The sequence below is a fragment of the Erinaceus europaeus genome, chromosome 9 (assembly GCF_950295315.1).
Source record: "Erinaceus europaeus chromosome 9, mEriEur2.1, whole genome shotgun sequence".
In the NCBI taxonomy this organism is placed as follows: domain Eukaryota; kingdom Metazoa; phylum Chordata; class Mammalia; order Eulipotyphla; family Erinaceidae; genus Erinaceus; species Erinaceus europaeus.
This window is the reverse complement of record NC_080170.1, coordinates 83,558,166-83,579,533: the sequence shown is the minus strand read 5'-3', so window position 1 is coordinate 83,579,533 and position 21,368 is coordinate 83,558,166. Positions and strand designations below refer to the sequence as shown.

Sequence of the window (21,368 nt, the reverse complement as noted above, 5' to 3'; positions counted from 1 at the left end):
CTTCCCATGCTGAGAACACTATGGGGCTCCTTTGTGACATTCATCTTTGATCTTGTGGATATGCCTGTCTCAAACTCCTAAGAAATATGATCATGTGGCTTGCAAAGGACAAAACTTTTTATGGCCTAAAATAAGGATATATTATTTTAAGTCAGGTTTTGCTCCACTGAACAGTTAAGGCACACTAAGCTCAAAGGCCAAGCTCAGGGGCCAGGCAATCAACACACATACTACAATGTGCAATGACCAGGTTCAACCCCTTGGTACTCATCTGCATGGGGGAAGCTTCCGGTGTGGTAAAGCAGGACTGCAGGTGTCTCTCTCTCTCTCTCTCTCTCTCTCTCCCTCTCTGACTGCCCTCCCTCAATTTCCCTGGTCTATCATGCAAAAAGAAAATAAATGGAGCCTGGTGGAGCACCTGGTTGAGTACACATGTTACAATGTGCAAGGGCCCAAGTTCAAACCCCCACTCTCTACCTGTAGTGGGAAAGCTTGACGAGTGGTGAAGTAGTGTTGCAGGTGTCTCTCTGTCTCTCTCCCTCTCTGTCATCCCCTCGGCTCTCAGTTTCTGGTTGTCTTTCTACAATAAATAAATAAAGATTGAAAAAAATTTAAAATGAAAAATCTCAGAAATCCAGAAGAAAAACAATCATTTTGTCTAAAACAATAATGCATGTTTTTCTACAATTACCTCTCTGAATCCCCAGTGTCTATTCTTTTCTCTATGCATCCTTTTGTGCTTCTAAGTGGAATTTTTTGAATATTTAGAATGTTTGTAAACAGCAAAAAGGTCTTTTGAGTTCTTCAAGAGAAAACAAGACAGATGCTCAAATTTTAGTGCCCAACACATTCAGGTCTTTTGGAGTTCCCTGTCACACCAAGAGCATCCATCAAGAAGAAAAGAGAGAAAGTGAATGCTACAAAATAAGGCCAAGTACATAACACACATTCCAATCAACTGTAGGCACATTTATTCAGCACACTTCCACCTACATTTTTCACTTCTACAACCAGTGAATCCAAACTAATAATCTAGCCAAAAGCTTATATTCTCTAAATCATAATTATGCTAATCTCTTTCTGACAGCCTTCTTTTGAGTCTTTGTATTTACATAAATTTTCAACTTTTCCTTTCCCTCACTCCCTTTAATTTCCCAGTCTTCTTGGTGTTGGCATTCCTACTTTTCTACATTTCTTACCAGCTGGTTCCTATTTACTTTTCCCCTCTCTAGACTTCTCCCTTCAACTATAATGCATCCTAAATCCAGATTAGTAGTTTTGAAAAATTATTTTACTAATTACCTGTGTTTAGTAATCTTTAGATAGTAAGCTCACCTTAGGAGTGTAAACCATATTCACACCAACATTCTGGTTTGCCTTGGCCTGTGTCAAAAACTGGGTTAGCAAATGAAAGAGAAGATATCACAACAGACACCGCAGAAATTCAATATATCATGCGAGGCACCTATGAACAACTATATGCCACCAAGCTAGAGAAACTGGAAGAAATGAACGATTTCCTAGATACCTACCAACTTCCAAAACTAAGTAAAAGAGGAAGTGGATAACATGAACAGGCCCATCACAGCTAATGAGATTGAAACAGTTATCAAAAATCTCCCCAAAAATAAAAGTCCTGGACCAGATGGTTTTATAAATCAATTCTAAAAAACCTTCAAAGAAGAACTAATTCCTCTACTTTTAAAAGTCTGCCAGAATACTGAAGACACTGGAATACTCCCTGCCAGCTGCTATGAAGCCAACATCACTCTGATACCAAAAGCAGACAGGGACACAACCAAAAAAGAAAACTACAGACCAATATCTCTGATGAACATAGGTGTGAAAATATTGAACAAAATTCTAGCCAACTGGATACAGCAGTATATCAAAAAGATTGTTCATCATGGCCAAGTGGGGTTTATCCCAGGCATGCAAAGTTGGTTTAATATACGTATATCAATCAATGTGATCCACCACATCAACAAAAGCAAGACCAAAAACCACATGGTCATATCAATAGATGCAGATAAAGCCTTTGACAAAATGCAACATCCCTTTATGATCAAAACACTACAAAAAATGGGAATAGATGGAAAATTCCTGAAGATAGTGGAGTCTATATATAGCAAACCTACAGCCAACATCATATTCAGTGGTGAAAAACTGGAAGCATTTCCATTCAGATCAGGTACTAGACAGGGCTGCCCACTATCACTATTACTATTCAACATAGTGTTGGAAGTTCTTGCCATAGCAATCAGGCAGGAGCAAGGAATTAAAGGGATACAGATTGGAAGAGAAGTCAAACTCTTCTTATTTGCTGATGACATGATAGTATACATGGAAAAACCTAAGGAATCCAGCAAGAAGCTTTTGGAAATCATCAGGCAATATAGTAAGGTATCAGGCTATAAAATTAACATTCAAAAGTCAGTCCTCTATGCAAAGAAGAAATTGAAATCCAGAAATCAATTCCTTTTACTATAGCAACAAAAACAATAAAATATCTAGGAGTAAACCGAACCAAAGAAGTGAAAGATTTGTATACTGAAAATTATGAGTCACTACTCAAAGAAATTGAAAAAGACACAAAGAAGTAGAAAGATATTCCATGTTCATGGGTTGGAAGAATTAACATCATCAAAGTGAATATATTACCCAGATCCATCTACAAATTTAATGCTATCCCCATCAAGATCCCAAGCACATTTTTTAGGAGAATAGAACAAATGCTACAAATGTTTATCTGGAGCCAGAAAAGACCTAGAATTGCCAAAACAATCTTGAGAAGAAAGAACAGAACCGGAGGCATCACACTCCCAGATTTCAAACTGTATTATAGGGCCATTGTCATCAAAACTGCTTAGTACTGGAACATGAATAGACACAATGACCAGTGGAATAGAATTGAGAGCCCAGAAATGAGGCCCCACACCTATGGACATCTAATCTTTGACAAAGGGGCCCAGACTATTAAATGGGGAAAGCAGAGTCTCTTCAACAAATGGTGTTGGAAACAATGGGTTGAAACATGCAGGAGAATGAAACTGAATCACTGTATTTCACCAAACACAAAAGTAAATTCCAAGTGGATCAAGGACTTGGATGTTAGACCACAAACTATCAGATACTTAGAGGAAAACATTGGCAGAACTCTTTTCCGTATAAATTTTAAAGACATTTTCAATGAAACAAATCCAATTACAAAGAAGACTAAGACAAGTATAAACCTATGGGACTACATCAAATTAAAAAGCTTCTGCACAGCAAAAGAAACCACTACCCAAACCAAGAGATCCCTCACAGAATGGGAGATCTTTACATGCCATACATCAGATAAGAGTTTAATAGCCAACATATATAAAGAGCTTGCCAGACTCAACAACAAGACAACAAATAACCCCATCCAAAAATGGGGGGAGGACATGGACAGAATATTAACCACAGAAGAGATCCAAAAGGCTGAGAAACACCTGAAAAAATGCTCCAAGTCTCTGATTGTCAGAGAAATGCAAATAAAGACAACAATGAGATATCACTTCACTCCTGTGAGAATGTCATACATCAGAAAAGGTAACAGCAGCAAATGCTGGAGAGGGTGTGGGGTCAAAGGAACCCTCCTACACTGCTGGTGGGAATGTCAATTAGTCCAGCCTCTTGGGGAACAGTCTGGAGAACTCTCCAAAGGCTAGAAATGGATCTGCCCTATGATCCTGCAATTCCTCTCCAGGGGATATATCCTAAGGAAGCCAACACATCCATCCAAAAAGATCTGTGTACACATATGTTCTTGGCAGCACAATTTGCAATAGTCAAAACCTGGAAGCAACCCTGGTGTCCAACAACAGATGAGTGGCTGAGCAAGTTGTGGTATATATACACAATGGAATACTACTCAGCTGTAAAAAATGGTGACTTCACCATTTTCAGCCGATCTTGGATGGACCTTGAAAAATTCATTTTAAGTGAAATAAGTCAGAAACAGAAGGATGAATATAGGATGATCTCACTCTCAGGCAGAAGTTGAAAAACAAGATCACAAACAAAAACACAAGTAGAACCTGAAATGGAATTGGCATATCGCACCAAAGTAAAGGACTCTGGGATGGGTGGGTGGGGAGAATACAGGTCCATGAAGGATGATAAATGACATAGTGGGGGTTGTATTATTAAATGGGAAACTGGGGAATGTTATGCATGTACAAATTATTGTATTTACTGTTGAATGTAAAACATTAATTCTCCAATAAAGAAATAAATAAAAATAAATAAAATAAAAACTGGGTTAACAGATCTTCCTCACAGAATTTATGGAAAGGATTTTTCTAGTGGCAGAGAAAGTAAGGGTCATATTTGGGCAAAGAGATGATAATCTGACTGCATAACCTTTTGACTCCCCACTTTTTCCCAAAGGCTTCTTGCCCCAGGGAAAAAAAAAGCAGTGGCTGTATAAACTCTCTGTGTCAAACAAGTGTAACAGGCATCTTTGCCAATTCTCACTGCATAAGATAAATCTTGCAGACTAAACAAGAACTTGGATCAGTTTCCATCTGGCCCACAAGAGAAAAAACATTAAGATTCAATTGTACAGCAGCATGTTGGGAGTGTGTGTTGAACCATGTGTGACTTCATGAATAACACTGGAGAAAGAGAATCAATTTAGGGTGCTTGAACTGCAGCTCTTCAGCTAATCTCCAAAAGTATTAACTGAAGTGGAAACATAAATAATTCCTCTAACATTATGAGTGTTAGAGGACACTTATAATCTGTTAGGGGTCATCTATTAAAAAAAACTCATTAAGAAATGGGGAGACAGTCATAGGTAATATCCATTTCTAGGATATTGTGAGGGTTCTCCAAACTACTCTCCAAGGGGGTTGGACCAGTTTACAATCCCATCAGCAGTGCAGGAGGGTTCCTTTGTTCTCACAATTTCTCCAGCTTTTGTTGTTGCTGTCATTTCTGATGTACGACATTCTCCCGGGAATGAGGTGGTATCTCATTGTTGTCTTTATTTGCATTTCACTGATAATCAATGACGTGGAGCAAATTTTCATATGTCATTTGGCCTTCTGTATCTCCTCTGTAGTGAATATTCTATTCATATCCTCTCCCCTCTTTTGAATTGGGTCATATGCTTTTTTGTTACTAATTTTGGTAAGCTCTTTATATATTTTGGTTATTAGCCTCTTGTATAATGTATGGCATGTGAAGATCTCCCAGTCTGTGAGGAGTCTGTGTGTGGATGATGGTTTCTTTTGCTGAACATAAGCTTTTCAGTTTGATGTAGTCCCATTGTTTTTTTTTTTGTTTGTTTTAGTCTTCCCTGCAATTAGGTTTGTATCATAAAATAAGTCTTTAAGATTTAGATGGGAAAGTGTTCCACCAATATTTTCACTAAGTACTTGATAGTTTCTGGTCTAACATTCAGGTCCTTTATGCATTTGGAGTTTACTTTTGTTTCTGGTGAAATAAAAATAGTTTAGTTTCGTTCTTCTGCATGTTTCAACCCAGTTTTCAAGGCTAGAAATGGACCTTCCCTATGATCCAAATAATTCGTCTCCTAGGGATATATCCTAAGGAATCAAGCACACCCATCCAAAAAGATATGTGTACAAATATGTTCATAGCAGCACAATTTGTAATAGCCAAAACCTGGCAGCAACTCAGGCAGCAGAAAATGAATGGCTGAGAAAGCTGTGGTATATATACACAATGCAATACAACTTAGCTATTAAGAATAATAAACCCACTTTCTCCAACCCATCTTGGATGGAACTAGAAGGAATTATGTTAAGTGACCTAAGTCAGAAAGAGAAAGATGAGTATGGGATGATCCCACTCATATTCAGCTTCACTATAGAGGGCACACCATAGGGACACATACCGTTGGTGGTGGGAATGGTTTTAATATACACTTCTATATGACTTATAATCTTATAAATCACTATTTAATCACTATGAGCAGGGAAAAATAGATTGAATGCCTCAAACTTTTTGATGCATGAACCCCAGTTCCGAGTATATATTCCTTCAATCTAAACACTTAAGGTTTCAAATTGGTAACCTGATTGAATTTTAACAATGGGCTTAAATTGTTAATACATTTCCAATAATGCCTTTTTTTCTTTGAAATAATAAATCACCTATAATCTTAGACTAGAAGTAGCTGGTCTTGTCAGTATGTAAGATAGAGTTATTTGTAAATAGCATTAAGTGGCATTAATTGTATATGGTCTTATATGGTACAGTAAATCCTAACCATAGGATTTTTAAAACAAGCCAAATTTCCAAATAACATGGTTATAACAATAACTATCTGTTGCCTTCTTAACCTCTAAAACTGTGGGAACTTTCCTCATTCTCTATAAAATCCATATTTCTCCCCATCCTGGAACCTCTTGGGCATGGCTCATTCTTCATGCTTCTCTTGATCTATACCATTTGATACTGCATCTACTGATCTCAGCCAAATCAGTGCAACCAGTACCACCTCAAAATATTTCACTTCAGATTGTGTCTAGAGATGCCACTTCAGGAATGTCAACCCTTCAGCTCCATTACTCTGGTGAGACCTTTCCTAGCTCACAGGACTCCCTAATTCCACTTTGGTTAGCACATTCCTAACAAAGCCACAGAATCTAGATAACAGCCAGAGGCCATGAGTGCACATGTATACGTGTATCCATAAGTTAAGGGGAAATTAAGTACCTTAAAGTAAAAGTACACAATAGTTTTCAATGATTCAATAAGTACAGCAGGCAAGTAGAAAGACCTAAGAAAGACACCATAAAGTACTTAATCAAATATTTCCTATTTAGACCTAAATACTCTCCTCACCCTCTTCCTATGTCACTTGCATCAATCACTCTAAGGCTACCCTTGTCGGTTAAAGTAAGGACTACAAAGGCTGGCTATGGGCAAAAAAGACTAGCATACTTCAATGACGGGGCCCAAGTCAGGGAATCCTGAGATTTCCACATAGATATAATGGGCCTAGACCTCTGGCAGATCCCTTTCTCCATCATCACTAGTCATCCCCACCAGAATCAGCATCGTGGACTCACTTGTGGACCTCTTCTGGACTTTTCCCTCAACGTGAAACAACAATGGTAGGGACTGCCACACTCTTTGAAGGGAGACTGGGTCAACATACTCTGCCACTAAAAGAAGACTGACCCTGAAATGAGTGCAGCCGAGAAGAGAATGTTCCTAGCTATGACTGCAGAATGTAAGCTCAGACTTACAGGGATGCAGAGGTTACACAGGCTCCTATGCTGAATATGGGTCCCAGGTCAGATCAATGGGAGTTATAGTTAATGGGACTTATATACTTTTCCCATACTTTGGAGCTACTCTCTTCCCTGATTCAGTTTTCTAGTCATATTTCCAACTCTGACACCATCTCCCAAGACAATAACTTTAGACTACCTGCATGTTAGCTGTTGGGCTCAAGCAAAAATTAGTAAAGTCATGGGCCTCATTGGAATATACCTAAAATAGACCTACTAGCTTTTTCCAAAATGGAGGCCCCAAATCTCACCTGCTATATTCTTACCTCTAGGCTGCAAATTATTAAACAATTTGTTGTGCTTTATATCTTAGTGCTTTTCAGTCACCAAGTTGCAGATGCTACCATGACACCAACCTGACTTCCCTGGGTAGATAACCTCACCAATGTATCCTGGAACCCCACCTCTCCAAAGCCCTCCCCACGAGGGAAAGATATAAACAGGCTAGAAGTATGGACCTGCCAATGCCAATGTCCAGCAGAGAATCAATGACAGAAGCCACAGCTTTTATCTTTTGCAACCCTTAGTGATCCTAGGTTCATACTCCCAGAGGGATAAAGAGTAGAAAAGCTTCCAATAGAGGGGATGGGATACAGAACTCTGATGGTGAGATCTGTGTGGAATTGTGCCCCTCTTATTCAATAAATTTGTTGATCATAATTAAATCAATAATTTTTTTAATGACAGGAAAAGAGAGGGAAGAAATCGGGAGGGGGGGCCAGTGGTGGCACACCTGGTTGAGCACACATGTTATGAGCCCCCAGTCCCCACCTTCAGGGATAAAGCTTTCAAAGTGAACAGTGCTGCAAGTTGTCTCTCTCTCTCCCTCGCTATTCCTCCCTACTTTGTGGATTTGTGGCTGTCTCTATCCAAAAAATAAATGTAATTAAGACAATTAAGAAAAACAAGAAATGAGGAGAGAACATGGACAGAATCCTCACCAAATGAGAGATCCAAAAGGTCAACAAGCTAATGAAAAAGTGCTCCAAGTCACTGATGATCAAAGACATACAAATAACAATGAAATACCACTTTATACCTGTGAGAATACCACACATTAGAAAGGACAGACAAAACATATGTTGGGAAGGATGTGGAGTAAAAGGAACTCTTCTACACCATTGGTGGGAATGTAAATTGGTCTAATCCATGTGAAAAGTAGACCAGTGGTTCTTATGAGCCTAAACAGTGACTCAGCAATTTATCACCTGGGGATTTACTCAAGGGGAAAAAAACCTAATCAAAGTTATGTTCACAGTAGCACAATTTGTAATAGCCCAAGTCTGGAAGCAACCCAGATACCCAGCAACAGATGAGTGGCTAAGAGAGTTATGGTATTTATAAACAATGAAATACTACTCAGCAGTTAAAAAGTGATGAAAATCATTACTTTGTCTCAATTTAGATAGAACTTGAAAAAACCATGTTGAGTGAGAATAAGCCAAAAAGGGAAGGAAAAATATTGGATGAACTCACTTCTGCATGGAACTTGAAGAAAGGGACAGAAAGGGGGGAAAAACACGGAGTACTGAAGATGGTGTACTGCACTAAAACAAAGGAATTTGGACAAGAAGGGGAAGAAAGTGAGTCAAGAGGTACTAGATTGGTGGTGGGAATTGTGTGGAGTTGTACCCCTCCTACCCTATGGTTTTGTTAATTAATCCTTTCTTAAATAAAAAAAAATAAAAATAAAAAAAAAAAAAAGATTTCCATGTCGGAAGCTCTGGTTCAGTCTTCTACACCACCATCAGCCAGAGCTGAGCAGTGCTATGCCCCTGCTCTCTCTGGATCACTAATAAAAAAAAAAAAAAAAAAAAAGAGGTACTAGATTGTGGTGCACAATGGTGAGAATGCACTTAACTTGGGTGTGAGAATTTTTGCAGATATAAATATCATAGGAATATTATAAACAGTCCTCATTTAACTTAGACTCCACTAAAATCCTAGGTATATTTCCTTTCCAACTTGAGGCCAGACCCCATAAACCTAATACTGGTTTAAATACGACAAATGACACTCAACACCTGGCAGCATTCATTAGGAACATAATCATAACCCCCTTTTTTTATTTAAGAAAGGATTAATTAACAAAATTATAGGGTAGGAGGGGTACAACTCCACACAATTCCCACCACCCAATCTCCATAACCCACCCCCTCCCCTGATAGCTTTCCCATTCTCTATCCCTCTGGGAGCATGGACCCAGGGTCATTGTGGGTTGTAGAAGGTGGAAGGTTTGGCTTCTCTAATTGCTTCCCCGCTGAACACGGGCGTTGACTGGTCGGTCCATACCCCCAGTCTGCCTCTCTCTTTCCCTAGTAGAGTGGGTCTCTGGGGAAGCTGAGCTCCAGGACACATTGGTGGGGTCTTCAGTCCAGGGAAGCCTGGCCGGCATCCTGATGGCATCTGGAACCTGGTGACTGAAAAGAGAGTTAACATACAAAGCCAAACAGATTGTTGAGCAATCATAGACCCAAAGCTTGGAATAGTGGAGAGGAAGTGTTAGGGGGATACTCATTGCAAACGCTAGTGTACTTCTGCTTTCAGGTATATATTTTGCAGTAGTTTATGGATACGTGTGAACATATGCTCTCTCTCACAGAAACTGAGATATATATATATATATATATATCTAGGTTTTGGGACTTTGTTAGAAAGTGAACCACCTGAGATGGAATTAGAGTATACTATGAAAGGAAAGGTCTCACCCGAGTAATGAAGCTGAATGGTTGTCATTCCACACGTGAAGTCTCTGGACACAGTCTGAAGTGAAGCATGTTGAGGTGGCAATCGTTGCATTGATTAGGTTGTGATCGGCAGATGCAATATTATTTGATATGGATTGATAACCCCCTTTTTTTTTGCCTCCAGGGTTATTGCTGGGACTCAGTGCCAGCACTGCTAATCTACTGCTCCTGGAGGCTATTTTTCCACCCATTTTTGTTGCCCTTGTTGTTATTATTATTATTATTGATGTCGTTGTTGTTTTATAGGACAGAGAGAAATGGAGAGAGGAAGGGAAGACAGAGAGGGGGAGAGAAAAATAGACACCTGAAGACCTGCTTCACTGCTTGTGAAGCGACGTCCCTACAGGTGGGGAGCCTGGGGCTCAAACCAGAATCCTTATGCCGGTATGCACTTTGCACCACCTGCACTTAACTTGCTGTGCTACCGCCCGACCCCCAATCATAAACCCTTTTAAAGACGTCTCCAGGACCATGCCCTCACTATAAAGTAGCAATGGTAGGGACTATCCATTCCATTTCCTGAAAGGAGGCTGGGTCATCCTACCATGCCACTCAAAGAAGATAGGTCCTGAAATAAACGCAGCTTAGAATGTTCCCATATGTGACCATGGATTGTGAGCTCAGACTGACAGGGACTCTGAGGTTATACAAGCCCCTGCACTAAATATGAATATATATGGGCTCTAGGTCAGATCAATGGGGTTAACAGTTAATGGTATTTTTATACTTCCCTCATATTTGGGAGCTACTCTCTGCCCTAATCCAGCTTTCTAGTTCTATTCTCAACTCTGAAAACATCTTTGCAGACAATATTCTGAGTTTATCTGTATACCAAGCTCAAGCAAAAATTATTAAAGTCACGGACCCCTAGGAAAAAAACCTAAAATATTCTTCCTAGCTTATTACTATCTAAAAATCAATATTCTTACCTGCTCTATTCCTACTTTCTTCTTCCTGTTTATTAAACATTTTGTGCTGTTTTATATCTTTACTGCCATTTAGACACCAAGTTGCAGATGCTACTATGATTCCATCCTGAACTCCCTGGACAGATGATCTCACCAGTGCTTCCTGGAACCTCACCTCTCCAGAGCCTACCCCACTGAGGAAAAATAGAAACAGGCCGGAGGTATGGATTGACCTGCCAATGCCCATGTCCAGCAGAGAAGCAATTACAGAAGCAAGAACTCCCACCTTCACATGCATAAAGAATTTTGGTCCATATTCCCAGGGGGATAGAAAAACTGGGGGGAGATGACTAATGGACTCTGAAACTCAATTTTACCAGGACCCAGAGAGAGAAGAAGAAGAAGAAGAAGAAAGAAAGACATTTAGAAGTATTAATAGCTACAGGCATGACTCAGGAAAAAATAGAAGACAGGTCTATAGAAAAAATATCATATATATTAGATATGTGTGTGTTATATCATATGAATATATATATGTGTATATGTATATGATAGATATATTATAGAAATAATAGTCAATCCATATCTCTGACGTTGGGAGGACCATTGCAGTTTCCAATGGTGTGGGAATGGCATGAAACTGTACCCCTATTATCTTGTGCCTTTGTAAAAACAATAGTAAGCCATTAATAAAAAATGAAATTTAAAAAAGGGATTTTCCTCATGTGTCAAGGGGGCCAGGTAGTGGCTCACCTAGTTGAACGCATATATTACAATGTGCAAGGACCAGAGTTCAAGCCTCAGTCCCCACCTACAGAGGGAAAGCTTTGTGAGGGGTAAAGCAGTGCAGCAGGTGTCTCTCTGTCTCTCTCCTCATTCATTCCCTTCTCTCTCGATTTCTAGCTGTCTCTATCCAATAAATAAATAAAAACAATTTAAAAATTTAATTAACAAAAAACTATACTGGGAGCCAGGCGGTAGTGCAGTGTGGCATGAAGCGCAAGGACCATTGTAAGGATCCCGGTTGAAGCCCAGGATCCTGGGATCGCTACCTGCAGGGGAGTCGCTTCACAGGAGGTGAAGCAGGTCTGCACTTGTCTATCCTTCTCTCCTTCTCTCTGTCTTCCCCTCCTCTCTTCATTTCTCTCTGTCCTATCTAACCACGATGACATCAATAACAACAACAATAATAACTACAACAATAATAAAACAAGGGCAACAAAAGGGAAAATAAATAATAATAAAAAAATTTAACTATACTGTAAATCACTAAGACACCAATAAAATAATAATAAAAACCCCTGCTATCTGAGAGGATAACATCTAAATTCTTTTTCAAAAATATTTATTTATTCCCTTTTGTTGCTTTTTATTATTTTTTTTTACTGAACTCCAGGTTCAATCCCCAGCACTGCATTAAAAAAAAAAAAAAAAAAAAAACTCAAATAAGGCCAGTAAAATTGCTCATCTACTAGTGATTCAAAATTTCCACATTTCCAACCTAGATTCAAGCCCAGTTCCCACTGCATTGGATGAAGTTTTGGTGCCTTTTTCTGTATGAAAAAATCAGTGTTAGGAAACCACTGACCAAGCCAGATCGCAAGCCAACAGAGACACAGACAGAGTAAGGATGTTCAACAATTCTTTTTCTTCTAGAGTTTGCCCTTATTCCGTAGCCAGTCAACAGGTCAGGTTGAAAGCTGTCAGGAGCTGCTTGTTGCTGGCTTGAAAGTGACTGGGATCCATGTGGATTCAGTCGGCTAGGAAGGATCGTCAGTTTCCCCAAAGAATGGGTACTCACGGGATGCACTACGAGAAGGTCGATCCAAGTTCAACAATTTATTCACATAGACACACAAGACACGCATACAGAGGGAACTCAGTGCTGAGGTTTCACTAACTGGGACAGATCCCTAGCTAGGAACCTTAGGCAACTCTGAGACCCCCTATTTATACTCTCAAGGGATGGGGGTTACACAAACAGGATGTCTCAAGGAAAAAAAGATGCACACTACATTCTAATCTTTGCCTTAAGCAAAGCAAAGGGCACATTCCACCCTAATCTTTACCTAAACAATACATTCCAATCTCTATCTATGACACCAAGTTTTCTCTCAGCAAAGCAGGTAAACAGAAGCAGAATGAGGGGGAACATTCAATTTTAAACTGTTATATAAGCGTTAATTTGCATTATCATCACTCTTGCAGGCTAATTATCTATAGCTAGCTGCCCAGATGGGGAGAGACTAGCTTGTTTCTCAACTTTTAGTTGAAAAGAAACAAATCCCTAAGATTGGGGAACTCTCAAAATGGGGAGCTCTTGCTCTCAATCAGCCCAGAAAGATGAAGGCAATGGAAAATAAAATAAAATAAAACATATATGGTAAAATATTAACACCACTGAAATTGGACAGTATGTAGTTATTTCCTATAGTCTTTATTATTTTTAAATTTTTTATTTTACTTTTAAGGTGCGATAGAGAGAAAGAGAGACAAAGACCAGAGCACTGCTCTGCTCTGGTTTATGTTGATGCTGGGGACTGAGCCTAGGACCTCAGAGCCTCAGGCATAAAAGTCATTGGCATAACTACTACACTGTCCCTCTTGCCCTAGGTCTTTCTATTTTTCAGATAAACTGCAAATTAAATGTCTTTAAGAGTTCAGGGTAATGCAAATTATCTGCTGCATATTGAAAAGATGTGGTGTGGTGTGGTAGTTTGAGCTTTTGAATTGAACATTTTATCTAACTTGGCCTGTTTATGTGGGCAGAGTTGTTAATAGTATTCCTTTTCTGTCCTTTGAATGTATGCAGAATCTGTACTGATAGTGACTGTTTCATTCCTTCTACTGGTAATTTGAGTTTTTTTTTTTTTTTCTTTTCTCTTTTTTCATCCCTTTTAGAAGTATGTCAATATTATTGATTTAAAGAAAATGCCTAGCTTTTTGTTTCATTAATCCCCCTTAGTGTTTGTATGTTTTCAATTTCAGTGATTATTATTTAAAATATTTTTCCTTCCCATTAATTCAGCTTTACTTTATTATTTTTTCCCAGATTGGAGCTTACATCGTTACTTTGATATGTTTCTTCTTTTTTAATCTAAATATTTACTGGTATAAATGTCATAATATTGCTCTATGATTCTTGTAGCTCAATTTTTGTGTGTGTGTAAATTTCTTAATACTGCTGTAGTTATGGACCATGCTTGACCTGACTAGCCCAGGTGGTGACTCTGGAAGTTTGATCCTCAGAGTACTTAGTCCAATAAACATTTACATTCACAAAAGTACCCACTGGCAGATACAGTGTTATTATCTGAAAGGAGCTCAGAGGCTGCCCCTGCTAGCTGTTTATCCTCTTTTATAAATTCTCACAAGAATTATTGCTGGCACTTGGTGCCTGAATGAATAGCTCCCAACTCCCCACTCCCAGTGGTATGTCTTCCTTTTATTTTATTTTTTTATTTTTATTTTTTATTTAAGAAAGGATTAATTAACAAAACCATAGGGTAGGAGGGGTACAACTCCACACAATTCCCACCACCAAATTTCCATAACCCACCCCCTCCCCTGATAGCTTTCCCATTCTCTATCTCTCTGGGAGCATGGACCCAGGGTCATTGAGAGTTACAGAAGGTAGAAGGTCTGGCTTCTGTAATTGCTTCCCTGCTGAACATGGGCATTGACTGGTCGGTCCATACTCCCAGTGTGCCTCTCTCTTTCCCTAGTAGGGTGGGTCTCTGGGGAAGCTGAGCTCCAGGACATATTGGTGGAGTCTTCAATCCAGGGAAGCCTGGCCAGCATCCTGGTGGCATCTGGAACCTGGTGATTGAAAAGAGAGTTAACATACAAAGCCAAACAGATTGTTGAGCAATCATGGACCCAAAGCTTGGAATAGTGGAGAGGAACTGTTAGGGGGGTACTCACTGCAAACTCTAGTGTACTTCTGCTTTCAGGTATATATTTTGCAGTAGTTTATGGATACGTGTGAATATAAGCTCTCTCTAACAGAAACTGGTGTATATCTAGGTTATGGGACTTTGTTAGAAAGTGAAACACCTGAGATGAAATTAGAGTGTACTATAAAAGGAAAGGTCTCACCCGAGTAATGAAGCTGAAGGGTTGTCATTCCACACATGAAGTCTCTGGAGACAGTCTGAGGTGAAGCATGTTGAGGTGACAATCGTTGCGTTGGTTAGATTGTGATCGGCGGATGCAATATTATTTGATATGGATTGGGAGAGGCATACGGGAAAGTGGGCCCTATCCAAGGGTTCCAGGACAGGGGGAAGTAGGGGCGCTATAGTGGAGATGTGAGGTTCCTGCTGTCTTAGGGTTCAAAAAGACAATCGATAGTTAATGTTATCATCACATTATTTGGTAATTGGATTAACTTTGAAAAGTACTTTTGTTAGGGTTTGCTGATACAGTATCCAGTATCCTGTATATAGCTATGCTATTAGATGCTTCTAATCAACTTGGTCTAGGCTTTTGAGAGAGTCCACATATCAAATACACAGCCTATATATTAAAAAGATTCTGTTTGTGTTTTGAGAAACTTTGAGACATACAATTGATTTTCCCCCTCTCATATTAATTAACTACTGATTTATATGTCTACATTTTGCTAGGAGTGTACATAAACACCATTCCTACCACCAAAAGACTGTGACCCATCCCTCCCACCCACTCCCACCCCACACTGTCCCAGGAAGCTGCATGTCTACCCCTCACCACAGGGTTTTTACTTTGGTGCCCTACTTACAATTTGGTCAGGTCCTGCTTTTAGTTTCCCTTTCAGATCTTCTTTCTCAACTTCTGTTGATGAGTGGGATCATCCCATACTCATCTTTATCTTTCTGACTTAGGTCACTTAACATAATTGCTTCTAGCTCTGTCCAACATGGGTCAGAGAAGGTGGGTTCATTGTTCTTGATAGCTGCATAGTATTCCGTTGTATATATATACCACAGCTTTCTCAGCCACTCATCTGTTGTTGGGCACCTGGGTTGCTTCCAGGTTTTAGCTAATATGAATTGTGCTGCTATGAACATAGGAGTACACACCTCTTTTTGTTGGGTGTTATGGAGTCCTTGGGGTATAACCCCAGGAGAGGAATTACTGGATCATATGGAAGGTCCATGTCTAGCCTTCTGAGAGTTTTCCAGACTGCTCTCCACAGAGGCTGTACCAATTTACATTCCCACCAGCAATGTAAAAGGGTTCCTCTGTCCCCACATCCTCTCCAGCATTTGTTGCTGCTGTCCTTTTTGATGTATGCCATTCTTACAGGAGTGAGGTGGTATCTTAGTGTTCTCTTAATTTGCATTCTCTGACAATCAGTGACCTAGAGCAGTTTTTCATATGTTTGTTAGCCTTTTGGATCTCCTCTGTAGTGAATGTTTTTTTCATATCCTCTGCCCATTTTGGGATGGGGTCATTTGCTTTTTTGGTGCTAAGTTTGCTGAGCTCTTTATATATTTTGGTGATTAGTTTCTTGTCTGATGTCTGGCATGTGAAGATCTTCTCCCATTCTGTGAGGGGTCTCTCTGTTTGTTTAATAGTTTCTTTGGATGTGCAGAACCTTTTCAATTTGATGTAGTCCCATTGGTTTGTTTCTGCTTTAGTCTTCCTTGCAATTGGGTTTGATTCATCAAAGATGTCCTTGAGGTGTAGGTGGGAAAGTGTTTTACCAATGTTTTCCTCTAAGTATTTGATTGTTTCTGGTCTGATATCTAGGTCTTTGATCCATTTGGAGTTGATTTTTGTTTCTGGTGAGATAAAGTGGTTCAATTTCATTCTTCTGCATGTTTCAACCCAGTTTTCCCAGCACCATTTATTGAAGAGAGCCTCCTTTTTCCATTTACTCCTTTGGGCCCCCTTATCAAAGATTAGATGTCCATAGGTGTGGGCATTTATTTCTGGGCTTTCAATTCTGTTCCACTGCTCTGTTTGCCTATTTTTGTTCCAGTACCATGCTGTTTTGATGATGATGGCATTATAATATAGTTTGAGGTCTGGGAGTGTGATGCCTCCATTTCTGTTTCTTTTCCTTAAGATGGTTTTGGCAATTATAGGTGTTTTCAGGTTCCAGATAAATGATGGTAGTGTTTGTTCTATTCTCTTAAAGAAGCTTGGTGGAACTTTGATGGGTATTCCATTAAATTTGTATATGGCTCTGGGGAGAATATTCATTTTGATGATATTTATTCTTCCAATCCATGAGCATGGGATATCTTTCCATTTCTTGGTATCCGTTTCTATTTCCTTGAGTAGCTACTCATAGTTTTCAGCATACAAGTCTTTCACTTCTTTGATCAACTTTATTCCTAGGTATTTGATTGATTTTGCTGAAACAGTAAGTGGGAGTGATTTCTGGATGTCTTCTTCTTCAGATTTAGTGTTTGCATAAAGATGCCACTGATTTTTGTACATTGATTTTGTAGCCTGATACCTTGCTCTATTGCCTAATAACTTCCAGTAGTTTTCTGCTGGATTCTTTAGGTTTTTCTATGTATACTATCATATCACCTGCAAATAGTGAGAGCTTGATTTCTTCCCTTCCATTCTGTATTCCTTTGATTTCTTTATCTTGCCTGATTGCTATGGCAAGAACATCCAATACTATGTTGAAGAGTAACAGTGACAGTGGACAGCCCTGTCTAGTCCCTGATCTGAGGGTGAATGCTTTCAGCTCTTGTCCATTGAGTATTATGTTGGCTGTAGGTTTGCTATATATGTATAGACTCCACTATCTTGAGGAATTTCCCATCTATTCCCATTTTTTGTAGAATTTTGAGCATGAATGGATGTTGGATTTTGTCAAAGGCTTTCTCTGCATCTATTGAGATAATCATGTGGTTTTTTGGCTTTGCTTTTATTGATGTGGTGAATGAAATTGATTTACTTATGGGTGTTGAACCAGCCTTGCATCCTGGTATGAATCCCACTTGGTCGTGCTGAACAATCTTTTTGATATGTTGCTGTATCTGGTTGGCCAAGATCTTGTTTAATATTTTGTCATCTGTGTTCATCAGAGATATTGGTCTACAGTTTTCCTTTTTTGTTCTGTCCCTATCAGCTTTTGGTATCAGGGTGATGTTGGCTTCATAAAGGTGGAAGGGAGTATTCCTGTTTCTTCAGTCTTATGGAATAGCTTAAGAAGTATGGGTACTAACTGTTTCCTGAAAGTTTTGTAGAATTCGTTTGTGAAGCCATCTGGTCCAGGACTTTTGTTGTTGGGGAGATTCTTAATAACGGTTTCAATTTCTTTGTCTGTGATTGGTGCATTTAGACTTTGTAGTTGTTCTTGGTTCAGTTTTGGAAGGGCATATGTTTCTAGGAATTGTTCCATTTCTTCCAGATTCTCTAGCTTGGTGGCATATAGTTCTTTATAGGAGATTCACAGGATTCTCTGGATTTCTGTGGTGTCAGTTGTGATATCTCCTGCATCGTTTACAATTCTATTAATTTGAGTCTTCTCTCTTTTTTGTTTGGTGAGTCTGGATAGGGATTTGTCAATTTTCTTTAATCTTTCAAAGAACCAACATTTGGCTTCATTGATCTTTTGTATGGTTCTTTTATTTTCGATGTTGTTTATTTCTGCTCTAACTTTAGTGATTTCTGTCCTTCTAGTTGCTTTAGGGTTCCTTTGTTCCTCTTCCTCCAAGTCCTTGACGTGTGCAGTAAGGTCGTTCATTTGAGCTTCTTCTTGGTGTTTAATATGTGATTGTATGGCTATAAGTTTCCCTCTTAGTACTGCTTTAGCTGAGTCCCAAATATTTTGATAGGTTATGTCTTCATTTTCATTAGTTTCCAGGAACATTTGAATTTCCTGCTTGAGTGAGTCTCAGACACAGTGGTTCTTAAGGAGTATGTTGTTTAGTTTCCAAATTCTGTGACTTATAATAATTGTCTGTTGGTTGTTAAATGTTAGTTTTACTCCACTACAGTCTGAGAAAAGACTTGGGATGATTTCAATGCTCTTGAATTTATTGATGCTGTCTTTGTGGCCTAACATGTGGTCTATCCTTGAGTATGTGTTATGTGGATTTGAAAAGAAGGTGTATTCCAGTTTTTTGGGGTGGAGGAGTCTGTAAATGTCCAAGAGGTCTAGTCTGTCAATCTCTTCATTCAGTTCTCTTGTATCTTTATTGGTTCTCTGCTTTGTTGATCTGTCTAAGTGTGAGAGTGGGGTATTGAAGTCTCCCACTATTATTGTATTACTATTGATGTATTTTTGAAATTCTTTCAGTAGGTGCTTGATGTATTTAGATGGTCCCTCATTGGGTGCATAGATGTTAATAATTGTTAAGTCTTCTTGGCTGATTGATCCTATAATCATTATGTACTGTCCTTGCCTATCTTTTATTACCATATTTAACTTAAAATCTATTGTATCTGAAATGAGAATGGCTGTTCCTGCCCTTTTTTGAGGTCCGTTAGTCTGTATGATAGTTTTCCATCCTTTCACTTTAAGTCTGTGTTTATCTTGTTGTGACAGATGGGATTCTTGCAAGCAGCATATGGTTGCATTATGTTTTCTGATCCATCCCCCCACTCTGTGCCTTTTGATGGGTTAGTTTAAGCCATTGACATTTATTGATATTATGGATTTAATGTATTGTAGTGCCATTGTTCAAAAAAATTTTTGTTTGCTCTGATATATTGCCAGTATAATAGTGATGTTCTTGTTTATAAGAGGTCTTTTAGAACCTCTTCCAGGGCCAGCTTGGTGACGGTTGCCTCCTTTAACTGTTGTTTATCTAAGAAGGTTTTGATCCCTCCATCTAGTTTGAATGAAAGTCTAGCAGGATATATTATCCTTGGTTGAAACCCTTTTACATTCAGGGTTTGATAAATATCTTGCCATTCCCTTCTGGCTTTTAGAGTTTAAGTAGAGAAGTCTGCAGATAATCTTATGGGTTTTCCCTTGTATGTGACTTTTTGTTTCTTTCTTGCAGCCTTTAGGATCCTTTCTTTATCCTTACTTCTTCTCATTGTGACTATGATGTGTCTTGGTGTCTTCAGGTCAGGGTTGATTCTGTTTGGTACTCTCTGGGCCTCTTGAATCTTGATGTCCTTTCTGTTATTCAGGTCTGGGAAGTTTTCTTCTATTATTTCCTCTAGAATGTTTGCTTCCCCTTCCTCTCTTTCTTCCTCTGGCAGGCCACTTATACAAATGTTACTTCTTTTGAGATCATCCCATATGTCTCTGTTGTTGTTTTCAGTGTCTCTCAATCTTTTTTTAAGCTCTTTTACCTGTTTCTTCGTTTTCTCTAACTCATCCTCTGTCTGACTGATTCTGTTTTCTGCTTCTGTTAGTCTGCTTTCCCTTGCCTCAGCTTCTTTCTTCATTACAGCTATTTCAGCTTTCAGTTCTCTAATTGCCTCAAGATAATCAGTATTTTCCTTGGGGGTCTCAACTGTTGTTTCCCTAGTACTGCCATTCCTTTCCTCCAATGATGTTTTCATTTCTGTGATTAATAAGTATATTATTGCTTGCATACTTTTTCTTATCTATGGTTACTTCTGGATGATTTGTAGTTTCTTCTGGGCTCTTGTCTTCACTCATTGGAGTAGCAGTTTTATTTGTTTTTGATCTACCCATTTTTTTGATTTATGTGTTTCTTTTTTTTTATGCTCTGTTGTTCCTCAGTTGTTGTGCCTTGAGTACAAGTAACACTGTACTAAATACTTTTATGACAATTGCACTCACCAACCTCAGGAATTACAGTAGCAACTAAAGCAAGTATTGAAGTAGTTTAATCGTTACCAGTTAGCCAAATAATTTCTCCAGTCCGTGAAAAAATAGTAACCAAATCCCAGTGAAGAAAGAGAAAAGAAAGAAAGGATAGCAAGAATAGACAGTTTTGCAAATCTACTATCCACTGTATATTCTAGGGGTAACAAGAGGGGAAAGGGAACTAGAGCAGAGATACACACATAGAGAGTCCACTCTGAGTCCTATTTCATCCCCAAAATAATTCACAAATTCAGAAAGGCAAAGAAGAAGGAAGAAGTGTATGACAAGATTAAAAAAAAAAGAGAGAGAGACAAGAGAGAGAAAAGGGAAAAGATAAGAAAAGGAGCTGTAATTAAAGAGCAGTGAAAGGAAATTCCCAAATGTGTATCAGTGAATTCATAAAAGCACACTGTTTGTTGGTGTGGGGGCTGGGGGCTGTGACTTTGGAAGTTGTAGGATTAAGGAAGAAGGGATGACAAGAATGAGAAAAAGAAAAAAAAAGAGAGAGAGAAAAAAAAGAAAAAGATAAGAAAAAGAACAGTCATAAAAGGGCAGTGAAAGGAAAGGGTTTTTTTTTAATGTATTTATTTTTAATTATTTAATTAGCTATGCAGGGTGAGGTGGGGTTGTTGGCTACTTAGAAAGAAAAAAGGCCAGAGGTTTCAGAAGGGTATAG

At 38.9% G+C, this 21,368-nt stretch overlaps 1 long non-coding RNA gene across 2 annotated transcripts in view; it reads left to right on the top strand.

Annotated features, from left to right (window-relative positions):
* LOC132540238 (uncharacterized) overlaps positions 1-21,096 on the top strand; it is a 48,164-nt gene extending 27,068 nt beyond the window's left edge. The window contains exon 2 of one of the 2 annotated variants that reach the window (XR_009551445.1): positions 21,001-21,096. This is a non-coding gene — a long non-coding RNA (uncharacterized LOC132540238). Of the gene's footprint in view, positions 1-20,996 lie in introns of both variants that reach the window. The other variant, XR_009551446.1, reaches the window with a different exon arrangement.
* Positions 21,097-21,368: the final 272 nt, after the last annotated feature.